General features: G+C 36.6%; 1 non-coding gene across 1 annotated transcript; it reads right to left on the reverse strand.

Moving 5' to 3' along the window:
* Window positions 1-2,308: 2,308 nt before the first annotated feature.
* On the reverse strand, window positions 2,309-2,413 carry LOC149822962 (small nucleolar RNA snoR99). Its single transcript, XR_016426264.1, has one exon. It is a non-coding gene; the product is annotated as a small nucleolar RNA snoR99 (small nucleolar RNA).
* Window positions 2,414-15,652: the final 13,239 nt, after the last annotated feature.

Raw genomic sequence — 15,652 nt, forward strand, 5'->3', positions numbered from 1 at the left:
TGCCTTTTAAAGGAAAAAATCTTGTTATATGCTCAGATGTTATTTTAAAGAAGTAAGAAGTCAATGTGATGATAAAAATATTACATTTTTATATCAAATCAAATTTTTTAATGATGAGAACCCTTGTCCAAGTTAATAAAACTTTTGGTTGGGCCCTGCAAGCACCATGCTTTACGTGGCCTACATATGAAAACATCAAATCAATTTGAAAGAAAACTTGTTTCTTATTAAATAATTAAAGAAAACACAACTAACAGTTCAAATCAAGCAAAAAAATGGACCTTTGGATCATGGTTTTTAGGGCTTTTAGAATCAATGGCCTATAATGTACTAATTTTTCAAACCTCAAGATAATATTCTTATATCTAAAAGCTATGATCAAAGGGTCTATTCTTGCTATTTTGGTCATGTTGAACACATCCATAAAGGTTAATTTTGGTGAAAACAATCTCTTCATGTGTTTCAAATATATATATATATATATATATATATATATATATATATATATATATATATATATAAGAATTGAATATATTAGGTCTCATTTTTCCTTCTGCCACATTGTTTTGAAGTGTTTTATAATAGATCTGAACCATTAGATGTGTTTAGCATGCTGGATTTAGTGGGATCGATTATTGAATGAAAAAAACTTGTATACAGGCCAGATTTCAGCGATTCAAAAGCCTGTTAGCATTAAACAAAACCTATGGTGTCAAAAATGACTTTTTGTGAGGGGGTAGGAGGAGTCCATTACTATATATATATATAAAACAAGGTACACAGTTGTTTTGTACCATGATGTCGTACGGTGATAGATCTAGCCACCAAAGGGTATATCTAACCATATGTGTTTTAGCATGATTTAGACGTTTGAGTTGCACAATTATATCTAATTAAAGGCTATGTTTGTAAGCCTTGTATAGAAGGTGTGTTGCAGTTCTCCCATTGCTCTCATCATAATTTCTGATTGTTTGAGAGCAGTGGTGTTACCAAAACACTGCATTGGGAATGGTGTTGGCAGCCTCACATCACATTGCGATACCATTTTTAAGAGGATGTCTTTGGCAAATCCTCCCTCAACACCACATTTTGGAATCACAAAAAAAATGGGGTTTCCTTCCGACTGTTAGGTTCCTAATCAGAGCCTTAATGATGGCAGTGTCCATTCGAGATAAGGATGTAAACAGTTTAGAGTCGGATAAGATGTGGCCAATACCATAGTGAAAACTGATACCAATTTTTTACGTGTAAATGAATTTAGATATATATCAAATTAAGATATTCATTGAATTTGGTATATCCACATTGGTTGCCATAAAGTTCATCGCTTAATGATAGTGGTTGTTCTTAGGGATGCAAATTGTTTGGATTCCGAACAGCTATATACATGTAGATTCCAATCAGAATCAGATCCAAAACAGAAAAAAAAAATTGCAAAACCCCCATCCTTGATCAGATCCATGTACATCCCTAGTAATCTTTCCCAATATGTTTGGCTTTAGGCAGCATGAATGTGCATTTGACAAGTTACTCAAAAGGGGGTTACACTAGTTAACGAGCATTTCTAGTGCTATTTCTCTTAACACGTTAAATTATCATAGAAACCTATTACTTAGTTCACCTCCATCAATTCTAGTCACTTTTCTGCCTCATTTTTATGTTGTAATATTTTACAGAAAATATATTACTTATGGGATTACAGATTCAAAACTAAGCTTTATGAACTTTTGAGCATCACTAATTTCTAGAAAAATCTTGAGAGTAATACCACGTTTGTTTGTGCTCTGTAAGTCCTGAAAATCTCATAACATGGAAAATCTAGCCTCTGCCATAACTTTCTGGCAGGACAAAATAAGCCTCTATTGTTAATGACCAAAATTATGCAGTTTCTTCAACACCTTTTGGTCCATGGAAACCAACCATAGAAAGAGTAACAAAATGTAGAAAACTCAGTTACCTGCTTTGAAATCCAAAAAGTTTCTACTGCAAAATCATCATTTTGAGTCACCCCCAAAGTTCAAATCTCCCCTAATCCCAGAAATTTAAAACCTTCTCCATTTGTTTACCCTTCTCCGGTTAAAGTTCATGGAAGAAACAAAAAGGAGCACAATGTAAACAAAGTCTTTTTTTTTTCAAAGAACCAAGTAAACAAAATCAAATAGGCGCTTTCTCAAACCAAAATCACCAAAAAGCAACATGAGCAGAACCATGACTACATTATGTAGAGGAAAGATATAGCAAACCTAGCAAGTCTTTTAAACAGAAAAAGATAAAAGAAAAACAAAACTGGTTTTTGGGATCAAGGAAGTGATGTTCCATCCCTGTATGATCAGCTAAAACCACAAAAGTTAGATAGCTGACAAAGTGAATGAATGGAGGGTTAATATCAGGGACCAGTTCATCCCAGAGGCATTCATGTGAGCCAAAGGGACAGACGACCAGTCCCCCAATATAATACAACACCACCCCTTGATTTTATGCATCAAAACACACCCCAAAGCTCCCTGATTCAGAATACCAACAACCCTGATGGAACTTATTCAACCACAAACTAAGAAGAATATAACCTCAAATAAATAGAGAGAGCCTGAGACAGTCTGATTCACATTACCAGCACGAGAGAGAGAGAGAGAGAGGTTGTTGATTGGTAACTAAAAGGGCCTTTATATGGGGGAGTTGAGGGACAAGGTTGAGAGAAACCCTAAACAGGATGAAGATTGGGGACTTAGAAAATGAGCCCTAGTTGGCTTGTTATTTACCAATAAACCAAATCCTCAGTTCGCCTCATTCAAGAATCCCATTCAAGGCCGTCAAGAAGGGCCAGAATATGGTTGACCCAGTGAACCAGGGTCGGATTTTGACTCTTTAAGGCCCTTTGATTGGATTTCAGCCCATTTCTTAGTAGTCCGGCAGAGCCTTGGTCTTGCAGAATCAGGTAATTGTACGGGGAAACGAACATCGGGTCAGGAGTCCTACCATAGTTGATGTCCTACCGAGCTATGGTTACCATGCCCGGTAGCATAAAACCAAACCAAAGCAGGCTCAATCTACAGTGAAATTAAGGATGCAAATGGGTTGGATCCAGGATGGAAGTTTTGCAAATTTTTGGCTGTTTTGGATTCAACTTTCCCATGTACTTAGCTGTTTTGGGTTGGAGCCATTTGCATCCCTAAGTGAAAGGGACACAATAATTCCCACTGCCAAGTTTTCCCATGTTTGTACCACTCGAACACCAAAACAAAACAGCTCCCAAAAGCTGGAGATGCTAGAGTCGGACCCTTTGGTGTCCAAGATGAGGGTGTTTGGGTAGCTCGCTTTCTGTCACGCAAACGCCCCTAAGGCTATATTGCATGTGTTTAGATTGAACGAATGAATAAAAAAGATGGAACAAAACACTGATTTTGTTCATTCTATAACAATTGTACCAAGTCCAACATGTGTTTGAATCATACTCAAATGTTGTATTCCAATGTGCAGACAAGGTTGCATAAACTTTCAATCCTCTGTGTTCACATCTTTTCGGATAATCGTATCTATTGCATCGTTCGCTCTTTTCCCTTAGAGCGCTAAGGTCCATATACTTGGCATTAGGGGTGGCAATTTCTGACACGACCCGCCAACCCGCCTCTTAGGCGGGTTTGGGTTGGGCTTAAGCCAACCCGTTTAATAAACAGGTCGACCCGCATAACCCGTTTATTAAACAGGTCGGGTTCGGGTTGGGGGTATGCCAACCCGCCAACCCGGCTGACCCGTTTAATAAACGGGTTAGGCGGGTGGGTCAACCCGCCAACCCGACCCGCCAACCCGTCTGCCAACCCGACCCGCCAACCCGAACCGTCAACCCGACCCGCCAACCTGACTACCTGCCAACCCGACCCGCCAACCTGAAAACCCGTTTACCGACCCAACCCATTTATTAAATGGGTTGGCGGGTCGTGTCGGGTTACCCGTTTATTAAACGGGTCGGGTTCGTGTTTGCCACAGCTGACCCGTTTAATAAACGGGTCGGGTTCGGGTTGAGGTATGCTGACCCGCCAACCCGACCCGCCAACCCGACCCGATTGCCACCCCTACTTGGCATGCAACAAAGACACAAACAACAAATCCCCAACATAAGATGATATCAAGAAGCCCCCAAACAATGCAAACCATTTACAAAACAAATGCCAAAGTGGGTACATGATTTCTTCAACTTTTAATACAATGACAGGCAATTTTTCCTGCCAATCTCTGTTCTTCCTGGTGGCTTCACTATGAGTCCCATTCACAATCCTAGCATCACTGGCACAGGTCACAATGACTTCGTTTCATTAAAACGCACATGGGTAGAAACATGGACATAAAAACAAGAGGGCATCAACATATACATACATGAAGAGCTCTTGAACGAGGGAGCCCCTCATGGGTTGGTGCCTATCATTGTGCCAAGCTCTCCTAATGCACTCATATGGCTTCAGTCTTAGCCTTGACATTTTTATCAGACAACCTCTGAAGGATCAATATGAAGGAGAGAACAGAGGATCAAAATCAATTGATGTAAACGACCTGCTTCAAAAGGGGTTTCTGCTCATGCCTTTTTCTTATCCGGTGATTAATTCCTCCTCCTATATATATAGAGAAGGGTTGCTGGGAGTTTACCTCCCTTTGGGTAGCCGTTTATCCCAGCAACGATGTACCGTTTCACCCGGAGATTATCCAAAATGAGAGGATTATTCTAGATAATGCCCTGATACAGAGCAGTCTCAACCGTTAAAGAAAGAGTGGGCCCTCTTCTCTCTTTAGCGGGTGAAAAAACTCCGCAAAACATGGCCACAATTACTAACATCTCCCACTTGGCCATGTGAAACAAAAAACTAGATGCAGGTTTTGGCCTCCCACTATTGGAGTGTTTTCCTTGCATCAATATCCTGAAATGAGTTATATATTTGAGTTTCTCATCCAGACATATGTCTATATTAGACATATCTTAATCCCATATAGGATACATGTCTTGAAAACATTTCCTTTGATATACCCTTTGTTAAAGGATCAACAATCATATCAGATATAGACAAGTAACTGACTTTGATTTCATTTCTTTTAATCATATCATGAATATAATGGTATTTTATCATTGTATGTTTACTTTTTGAATTATCAGCTCCACTCTTCATAAAAGAGATGACAACTTGATTATCACAATAAATCTGGACTGGCCCGTTGGTTATTTTCTGCTTCAAATCACTAATGAAGCGGCTTATTCAAACAACAAATTAGGTAGCTGCATTGCAAGCAATATTTTCAGCTTCCTTAGTATGCTGAGCTACACAACCTTCTTTTTTATAAGACCAGAAAATTGCTCCTCCTCTCAGGAAAAAAATATATCCAGAGGTGAATTTACTATCATCTCTGTTGCCTACAAAGTCAACATCAGAATATTCAGTTAGTTCTAAAGAATCACCTTGAAAACATAATTTCAGGTTTATAGTCTCTTTCAAATATCAAAATATTCTTTTTACTACTTGCCAGTGTGGCCAACCAGGATTACTTTGGTAGCGACTAACGAGGCCAACAAAAAAGCTGATATCCGGCCTACTGCAAAGCATAGCATACATCAAGCTTTCGACAGCTTGAGCATAAGGGACATTTAGTCTTTTCTGTCCATTACCTGGACTATCATTTTTACTCAACTTAACACCTTTTATCACAGGTGTTCTAACTGACTTACAATCACTCATTTTGAATTTCTTGAGTATATGATTTAAATATCCTTCTTGACTCAAGCTTAAAAGTTTGGAGCTTCTCTCTTGAGTGATTTTAATTCCAAGAACATAGGATGCTTCTCCCTTGTCTTTCATTTTGAAATGTAAATTTAACCATGACTTAGTTTTGACAATCATATCATTGTCGTTTTTAGTCAGAAGAGTCTCATCCACATATAATGAGAGAATAACAAATTTACTCCCACTTTTTCAGGCATAAACACAGTGGTCAAACTTATTTGCCATAAATCCTAATTATGTAATAGCCTTATCAAACTTTGAGTACTATTGATATGGTGATTGATTGAGTTCGTATAGGAATTATTTTAATCTATATATTTTATCTTCTTTGCCTTTTATTGTATAACCTTCAGGTTGCTTCATAAAAATGGTTTCCTTAAGCTCACCATTAAGAAAGGCGGTTTTAACATCCATTTGATGTAGATCTAGGTTGTAGTGAGCTACTATTGCAAGAATTATCTTTATCAAGGCGAATTTTGCAACTGGCGAGTATGTATCAACATAATCTAATCCTTCTTTCTGAGAAAAACTCTTAGCAACTAATGTTGCTTTAAATTTATCAATGCTGTCATTAGATTTGAATTTCTTCTTTAATACCTATTTACAACCAATGGCTTTCCATTTCTCAGGTAAATCAGCTAATTCTCAGACTTGGTTTTTTCAATGAACTCAATTTTCTCATCCATGGCTTTTACCCAGTCTGTTGACTCACGTGAATTTATTGGCTCACCATATGACAAGTTATCTTCGATGTCATCCATGTCTAAAGCATAACACAGTTCCTCCGATAGATAGACATAATAGTTATCCAAGTAAGACAAAGGAGCTCTATACATTTGTGTCCAACCTGAAACTGTTGCGAAGAAGAAGAAGAATGAGTGATTTCAGAAGGTTTGCCATTACTTATAGGTTCTTGTATGTCATCTGAATGCTATTGTAGATCAAGAGGATCATCTTTATTTATTTTTGAAATAACTTCTTCCATGTTTTGATCTTCCAAGAATATAACATCGCTACTTTCGATTAAACCCTTATTTGTGTGATAGAATCTATAACCTTTAGATTCTTTGGGATATCTGATAAAAATATATCTTATAGATCTGGTATCAAGTTTATCCCTCGTTCGTTCTATAACTTTTATATGAGCAACATAACCCCATCTTCGAAGGTCGCCGAGAGTAGGTTTTCTTTCTGTTCATGACTCATATGGGGTTGTGACAATAGCTTTACATGAAACTCTATTTAAGACATATGTTGCTAAATGTAAGGCTTCTCCCCAAAATACTTTAGGTAAAGAAGCGTTAAATAACATACATCAAACCATATCAAGAAGAGTTCTATTAAATCTTTTAGCCACACCATTTTGTTGAGGTGTGCTCAGAGTAGTAGTTTGCGGTTTGATTCTATTGGCTTTGCAATATTCAGCAAATTCAATTGAGGTATATTTTTCCCCCTGATCAGACCGTAAAACTTCAATCTTCCTACCAAGTTGATTTTCAACTTCTTGATGATATTCTTTAAATTTATCTAATGCTTCAGATTTATAAGTTATAAGATAAACACATTTATATCGAGAAAAATCATCAATAAAAGATATAAAGTACTGTATTCCTTTATGCGTTGGAGTCCTGAAGGGACCACATATGTCTGTGTGTATGATTTCTAATAATTGAGATGCTCTAGTGATATTTTGTGGGAATAATTTTCTTATCATTTTTTCATAAATACAGGGTTCACATCTATGGAATGAAGATTCATCAAAGTTTGGTATTAATTGTAATTCAACAAGTTTTTTCATGTTTTTAAGTTAATATGACCAAGTCTTTGGTGCCATACATTTACATCCACATTAAAGATAATATCAATATAAAAAGAAGTCAAAGTAATTTTATTCATATGCCCGGGCGCTGAAACAACCCAGAGAACGCCGGTGTAGCAGTGGAGAGAGAGAAAAGGTAATCCCCTTTCCTCTTCTGTATTTTTTTTTCGACAAAAAGAAAACCCACCGGTAGATCTAAAAAAAAATGGTACTCTATTTTTCCTGAGATTGCCAGATGCCGACGACCTTTTAAACGAAAACAGAGGTCGCCAGTGACCGACGACCCTCTAACAGAAAAAAAAAATATGGTCGGGCATCCCACTGTGTTGCTTTCCCCTCTTTTGAGGTTGCTTGTTTTGATTGATTTTTTTTTTATTTTCAGAGGTCATTCGATACCGGTGACCTATTCTGTTTTTTTGTTTTGTTGTTGAGGTCTTCTACTGCAGGCGATCCTTTTTGTATTTAAAAAAAAGAGAGACCCCGAACTCTTCTGCTTTGATACAGAGGTCGGGGAATCAAACTTTACTTAAAAAAAAATATTTATTTATTTATCGAGGTCGCTGGATGTCGACGACCTTTTTGTTTAAAAAATGGAGACGCTCTTCCTCTTCTCTTTTTTTGTTTCTTTTTCTTGAGATTGCCTGAGACCCTCTAAAACCTGATGCAGATCCCAGATTGGGTCTGCCCCTTTTTTTTATACTTTGAGAAAAAAAATTTGTCGATCTCTCCTTGAGAGATTTACCTAATATCTAAACAAAAATAATAATAGCTCTGACCACTTTTTTTCTTTCGATCTATTTTTTTCGATGATGTTTGCTCTGTGATTTGGAGTTGGTCGTGCACACACCACAAGTTGGCACACCATCGAAGCTGGCTTTGATACTACTGAAGGATTGATATGAAGGAGGGAACACAAGATTGAAATCAATTTATGTAAACGGCCTGCTTCAAAGGGGGTTTCTGCTCACTCCTTTTTCTTACCCGGTGAGTAATTCCTCCTCTTATATATAGAGAAGGGTTGTTGAGAGTTTACCTCCCTTTGGGTAACCATTTACTCCAGCAATGATGTACCGTTTCACCGAGAGCTTAGCCAGAATGAGAGGAACATTTTGGATAAGGCCCTGATACAGGGCAATCACAACTGTTAAAGGAAGGGTGGGCCCTCCTCTCTCTTTAGCGGGTGAAAAAACTTCGTGAAACATGGCCACGGTTACTAGGAACCTCACCACCTCCTTGTAACACCTCAAAAATTTTTATTCAAAAAGTTTGAGATTTTTTTTTATTAGCAGAAACATTTTTCAATTTTTTGAATCAAAACCTTGGGTGAATTACTGATTAGTCAATCACACTATTACCAAATTTTTAAAAAAAGAATATAACAAATTAAACTTTCATTTTCAAATATAGAGTATTGTTCAATAGGCAAATAAACAATACTAATGTTCATAAAAATAAAATAACAAGAGTTTTAAAAATCTTGTCTCTATGAAAGAAAAAGATTTGGCTTTTTGACCACACCTCAACTCCCAATTATCGCCCCAATAGATCATTCAATGCTTGTAATTGTGTAGGAAATCAATAACCACACTCTCGTAAGAATACAATGGCCAAGTACATGTGTATAAAAGAAAGCATATATGAAACATCATTTTTTCTCACACATAAACAAATATCATTGCATTAATAAATCACAAAACTATCGAAAAACTAAATTAACACTTATGCATGATCATGTCTAATATGAATGACTTATTAATATAGTAAATAATCAATCTATGACATGAGTGACTTATAATTCTTTCATTTAGGTGATCTTTTTAAAAAGATGCATGATATGCTTCACTAAATGCACAATACACTATTGTTCCTCTTTTTAACAGTCTATGTGAGTATGACATAGACAACATCTGGATCGAAGATGCGATCAAGGGATACATTCAAACAATGTTTGTTATTACCTTAGCCTTGAACTTCTTTTCTAGCTCTTGGTTAGGGACAAAACTTATTGAGAGAGAAATTGCAACACCCTCAACATGATATATAAGAGTTTCATTCAGTTGAAGCCTTATTCACTACCACTCTATGACACTAGTGGTAGCTATCTCTTATCTTTGTGACCGGGAAAACAACTTTATATACTTTACAATACCCCACGAAGCCAAACATACATGCTTACTCTCTCATTATAAGTAACATGAAAATTAACATTTATTTTCTTAATTATTTAATCCCCATGACATACACACTTAAACATTATTTACGTCTTTGCAAACTTCAATGACCTTCACCGAGTGCAAATACATATGATTTTCATTGAACTCTTCGTAAAGTCATTGACCACCACTTTGGGACACAAACAATCCAATTTGATTTCATATGTCCTAAGCATATATGACATTTCTCACTATCATGTGAGCCATAATTTCAATATCATGCCCAAAATATCGCACAACAATGCATTAGCACATAATTTCTTTGCCTTTTGTTAGTTAGCATGCATATGTATCATATTACTATCATGGTGCAGTTACCACTACAAACAAGTCACATTCATCATATATTGATCATACATTTAGCTATCATGCAACATGCATCACAAGTTGATTTTTCTTATTCGAACAACCACACTATTTTATAAGGCACGGTGTTCGTGCTATGTTCATCAATTAGCTTGCATAAAGTGTCTTAATATATTGCACATGTCTTCTTGTTTCTTCTGTGTCCAGTCTTTTTTTTTGAAAGCTTATCCTCCTCTTATTTCTTTTAGAAAGTTGTTGATCTCACATCGAGAGCAACTCTTTCTTGTTCAGGGTCATCAACCAAAAGTAGGAGGGAATGGTGAAGACCGATGTTAGGGTTGCTTCGCTTTCCGACGAAGATATTGAAAGGATTTCATAGGGCTTAATTGCACTATCGATCCCCCAAAGCGTGAATCTCAGCAGCACCATTGCGAACAGCCCTGGAGTGCGCAGCTTGGGATGCACATCAATTGAGCTATTTGACGAAGTAGCTAAAAGGGATCTGAGGAGAAGGAGTTGTCCTCAGTTACAGGATAGTGAACCGTATTCCTATCGCGCATGTGATACACAAGCAAGGCTAAGTTGCCATTTTTTATTAAACTTATAACATATACAACTCCTAACATTAAACATAGGTTAAACTGTGATTTGTTTTTTAGCAGAATTAACATAACTTGATTAACACGCCATATCGAGGTTAAATTACCGTTTTTGTTTTAATCATTAGTAGTCATATCATTTTTCATAAAAATATAACTTTAAGTCTCAGATTTAGTTTGGACAACATAACACAAGTATCATTTTTCCCAAAAACCAATTTTTAAATCGCTAGTTACTATTTAGTTCATGAAACACACACACACACACACACACATATGTATATATATACATTGAATTAAATTATTGGTTAAACACTATAATCCAAATTTATAACAACTTAGACTTTTAGCCACAGGTCACGAGTTGAATCATACATGGCATTTTTTTTTCTTTATAGGTCCGATTCAAGAACTGATTATATTAAAAATTATCATCATTCATATGTTACAAATTTTTTGTGTGACTAAACCAATACACACCGGTTGGACGGTTTTCAAAAAATGCAGTTTTTAGAAGACATATCACTAATCCAAATACGAAAAAAAGATTCCTCTCATCATCTTAATGAAAAATGAAAAAAGAAAATCATGTTTATTTAATATAAATTTTTTCTTTCGCTTTCACATATATGTTCATAAAACATACGAAATTACATTAACCAGACAACCTATGCTTACACACATATACCAAATCCAAGTACGTGCATATTCAACTGAATAGCGACATCACATGTAACTCGCCTATTCATGTTTTTTTTAAGAAATGGGAGAATGGGTTCAACCCACCGCCTTCTAAGTGCAACCCCTCGTCATAAAAATGTTTTCATGATTAGGTTAACTACTTTAATTATTTATTTAGTAATTTTTTCTTTTTTTTAGCCTTCTTAGCTTAATTGGGGTCAATTAGAGAGGACGTCCCATCCTTTAATTCCTTAACTCTTCAACTTTGGGTGATGGGTCTTTACTAACTAACTTTATTAATTAATGTATATCTATATGTATATACTATGTAATATTTGATAAATCATGAATTCCATCTTATAGTTATATATGTATTAAATTTTATATCTAATACTACTTCACCTTAATATCATGAAATTCTCGATCTATGTTGGATCCAGTCTTTATTTAATATCTATTCCAAAATCATCATTTCTTCATAATTTCACAATAAGAAAAATGTTAATTAGCGACTGATTATTTTCATCGCAAATTTGAGATGGATTAGCTAGAGAAAACTAGTCGTCTCTAAAATAAAAAATTAGCAACGAATTAGCGACAAAAATATTCTGTCTCAAAATCCATCGCAAATTAGCGACGTATTCGCGACAGAAACATTCCATCTCAAAATTCATCGCAAATTAGCGACGGATTTACGATAGAAATATTTCATCTCAAAATTCATCACAATTTTTCAATGAATTAGTGACAAAATATTTTCGTCGCCAATCCATCACAAATTTGTGATAGATTTTGAGACAAAATGTTTTCGTCGCTAATTTTTTATTTAAACTAGCTCATCTTGGGCGCATAATCTCCCCTCCCTCGCCTCTTTCCCTTCCTTGTCCCTTCCAATCCAAAACAATGGCATCAACTTCATTCGACGATGAAACGACGAAGAAGATTCTCCGTCAGGTAAATCCCACTCTCTCTCTCTCCCTCTCTGTGATTCTTTTCATTAAAATTTGAGTGTTTCGATCAGCCGGAATAGAAGTTTAAAAGAAAAATAAACCACATTTTTTGGTCCCCAGGTTGAGTTCTACTTCAGCGATAGTAATCTTCTTGGGGATAATTTCCTAAAGAAATTGATAGAAGAAAGCGAAGATGAATGATCTCATCGGCGATGAACTGTACCTGCCTCCCATTTCAAGTATTCTAGATGCTAACAACGATTCTGTGCATGTTGGCGGGTTGGATGATGTTGATCTTTACTATGATGCATCAACATTTATCAATGAAGTTGGGTATGCAGGTGATTCTCAGTTGGTGATCCCTCCTCCTGATCTCACAAAGGCAACCTATGTGTTAGAATCCTACGAGGGTGTGTTCAACCACCAAATGATTGGCGGGGTAGGCTATTGCTCTTCAACCCCATTTGCTGGTGAAGGTCAACAAATTATGGATCAAGAATTTTGAATGATGGCGCCACAAAAGCCGAATCATGTGGTTATGGCTCCTCCAGCAGGTAGGCAGTGAGTTGCTTGATATTTTTGTTGTGATGCTTTTGGAACATTGAGCCATCTTGTTGAGTTATGTTCCCATTTCTCATCGCTGTCTTCTAAAAAATGATGTACAAACTTGGTGTATGATACTGTTACAATCAATCAAAACCAAGATACAGAGACATATGGAAGCCTGGCCCCTAGTTCCACAGAATCATGGTACAACTCTGTTCTTTTAGGGTTGTTAGACTCAATCCCCACTCTCCCTGCGTCTGCATCAGAGCATCCCTTGTTCAGACATATGTCAAGCTTTCAGGCATCAAGCACTGCAGGAGCTGCTGCGTCTTGTAGATGCATGGTGGACCCCTCATGGAACTGCAGATGCTCGTGTGGTGGTGGTGCCGGGGGTGCTATTGGTGCTGTTGGTAGGCCTTTGGATCTTGGTGGCATACGAAGAGGGCTTTCTTTATTTCCTTTTTGGTGGCCATGGTAGCCGTAGTATGGATGGTCGTGATAGGTGCTGGCCTGAAGCTCTTTAAGCTAGTCTTTAACAAGTTCATGACATCCTAGTTAATTCTTGTTGCTACTTATAATCTGTTGTAGAGCTCTGTATATTTATTGAATTATCTATCTTTAGATAAAATTGAGGTTTGAAATGTGCACTAAAAACAACAATCATTAAACGAGTCTTCAGTAAGAAAGCATCTTGTACTCTTGTTGTGGTTCAGGTGAATAGTGTGAGGCTACCTCGCCATGTAGCAGCCCATAAATTCTTCAGTGGATATTCTCTGGTTAAATTCTTCAGTGGATATGCTCTGGTCGTCATGTAGCAGCCCATCTTGTACTCTGCATCTTCTTTCTTAATTTTTCCTAAAGCTGATCTATAAGTAACTTCTACTTGTTTTACGTTTGACGTATGAGTGACATTTACTTGCCTTACATTCATCGAAATGGTGTTTCTGGCATGATTCTTTCTTTGGCAGTTACCTACAACTGCTAATAAATGCCTTTACTAAGTTGGTTGATCACTAAAGTTTGAACGTCTAGGTACTAGTTTCATATGTATTTGACAAAGCTCCCATTTTGGAATCCAAGTGGGAAAATGAAAAGGTTCAATGAGCCACTCTATGTTTATTTTAAGGTTCTAAGTTATCGTGAAGCTGGGAGTCTTGTGGTTTATCACATGTTTAGGCTAAAGATTGTTGTCGTTGTTACTGTACATCCAAAATGAAGAGAAAGACCTTCTTTTACACTATGCTTGATTACACCTTTGAATCTGAACTATAACATCAATTTGTTAGCAACCTTGCACAGTTGTCTTATCTCTACGTTCCAACAAAGGCTTGCAAGTGTAACACTATGACTTTTAAGGTCTTGCGTGGTAAAATAAGTACTAAATTAGTGCTCTCTATGGTAGGGGAGCTTCTATATGATGTTCAGTATGTCCATCCATTTTCCTATTTGATTACATCTTGTTTTGTCACTTGAAGATTTTAGAAGTGAATTTTTTTGGGTTACCATGTTTATTGAGTTCGTGTGACAAAACCATTGGTTCAATAAAACATCTGTTGCTTTAAGTTGTTAACGACAAGAGACCACTATGTGCTGTAATGCAGCTTTAACCACAAGACTGGGGCAAAGGATGTTCACTTTACAGTCACTTCGTATAGTTCTAATGAGGAGAAAGAATTAATAGCTGATGTTGACAACAAACCTTCTGCTTCACTCTTTGATAGTCTGTCTAAGGGCAGACCTTCAGAGCTCAACGCAAATGGACACATCATCAATCATGTTAAGAATCCTAAATCTTCAACTTCAGAAGAGTTCCCACAAGTTCTTGAAATGATCATGGTGTGAGATGTGAAGGCAGGACATGAGGTGAGCCTTCGGTTTAGCGTTGTATGTCTTTTTAACAACTTTATGTCTGCATTTGGTACATGTTTACATGTATAGGTTCTTATTACATTGGCTTATATTTGTGAGCTTTTGTGGCAATTTAGAAGCATACAATTATATTTTTCTTTTATCTATGATGATAACCAAGAAGAATGTATTTTGATGACATTCTAACCTTAAAGAGTGCAGACTACCATCCATCTTATTTTTACTTTGGCAGAAATATTCTCGATAAGCATAAGAATGCCTTTAGTTAACAAGTTTTCTAGTGATAAGCCCTGGCAGTTTCCAATACTCTTGGCTAGTCTTGACGTAAATTCTCGTTTAGAAACTACTACCACTATGAATAGCCACAGGTTCTCTAGTCTGGATGTCAATATGTAATGTACTATCTAGCATTTCATGGGTATTGTCCAAACACCTTTTTCATGTTCTGCAAACATCATAACCTCTGGCCTAAGCGCTTAGAGTCCGTAAGTAAGTCAAGTGGTTTATGAAGAGTATTGAGCTTGGCTAAGTTCACCCACTCAAACATGCAGACCAAGTAACAAGAAAGAGAAGATAAAGATCTTGATTGTATTTTCATGTGAGTCATAGCTTTGCATTGCAGGATATATTCGGGCTATAATTTGTTTTGCTTTATATCTACTCTTATCTTGTTATATTTTTTCCAGGTATTCAATATGTATGGTAACATGGGCAATGCTGCTTTGCTGCACATATATTGTGATGTATATATACAACTAAAAAATGCATCAAGGCTGATCATTGCATTGTTTTTTTTCACAGGAGCAACCTTCTTTTGACAAGAAGCAGTTTGTGACTTATATGAAACATTACATTAAGCTGCTTACTCCCAAGCTGGATGGGGAGCAGCAAAAATTGGGTCCAAGGT

The sequence above is a fragment of the Nuphar pumila genome, chromosome 11 (genome assembly GCF_984573655.1).
Source record: "Nuphar pumila chromosome 11, dmNupPumi1.hap1.1, whole genome shotgun sequence".
Classification (NCBI taxonomy): Eukaryota; Viridiplantae; Streptophyta; class Magnoliopsida; order Nymphaeales; family Nymphaeaceae; genus Nuphar; species Nuphar pumila.